At 41.9% G+C, this 706-nt stretch overlaps 1 protein-coding gene across 1 annotated transcript in view; it reads right to left on the bottom strand.

Moving 5' to 3' along the window:
• LRP6 (LDL receptor related protein 6) overlaps nt 1-706 on the bottom strand; it is a 134,678-nt gene that overhangs the window by 38,491 nt on the left and 95,481 nt on the right. The gene's annotated exons all lie outside the window — the stretch shown is intronic.

Below are 706 nucleotides of genomic sequence, written 5' to 3'. Positions count from 1 at the left end.
AGAGGGAAAGAAAAAGACACACACATAGAAAATTAAGCTCCAAACCAGAAGCCCTGAGGTGATCACTCAACAATGCTTACATTTTTGTAGTCACTCATTTGAGAAGGAAGTCTCAAGGGACATTTCTTACTAATATTTTTGATGAGTAATGTGCTTCTTTGTTAACATGCATTTCATTTGGTTATTATGACATGGGGCAGAAGAGTGAGCTAAGGCCATATCAGTGGCTCTAAGAACCTGATATAGTGCATTGATTAGAGATGAGCGTGAGAAGGTGGCACTCTCTTTTACAGACAACCCTGCTACAATCACCGCTAGAAATATCCCAAAAGCAATATTCTCAACAAGGGGCAACTCTGCATTCGCAAATGCCTAAACCAGGGCATTTGGCAATGTTTGGAGACATTTTTTATTATCATGCCTATGGGAGGTATAGATAGCATCTAGTGGGTAGAGGCCGGTAAATAGACTACAATGTACAGGTCAGTCCTCCACAACAAAGAGTTATCCAGCCAAAACATCAACTGTGCCAAAGCTGACAAACTCTGCTCTAGAGACAATAGCAATTGGGGCCATAAACCACAGCTATCAATCATGTCTGTCTCTAATCCTTAAACCTAGACCCCCCCCCACCCAAAGTATCTAATCTAATAAAAGAGAAACTGCAAAACTGACTCCCCTCTGCTACCCCCCAATCCACACCCAA

Source organism: Myotis davidii, unplaced genomic scaffold (assembly GCF_000327345.1).
Source record: "Myotis davidii unplaced genomic scaffold, ASM32734v1 scaffold1017, whole genome shotgun sequence".
Taxonomy (NCBI): domain Eukaryota; kingdom Metazoa; phylum Chordata; class Mammalia; order Chiroptera; family Vespertilionidae; genus Myotis; species Myotis davidii.
The sequence above is the reverse complement of the archived record's forward strand: the minus strand, read 5'-3'. Positions and strand labels throughout refer to the sequence as shown.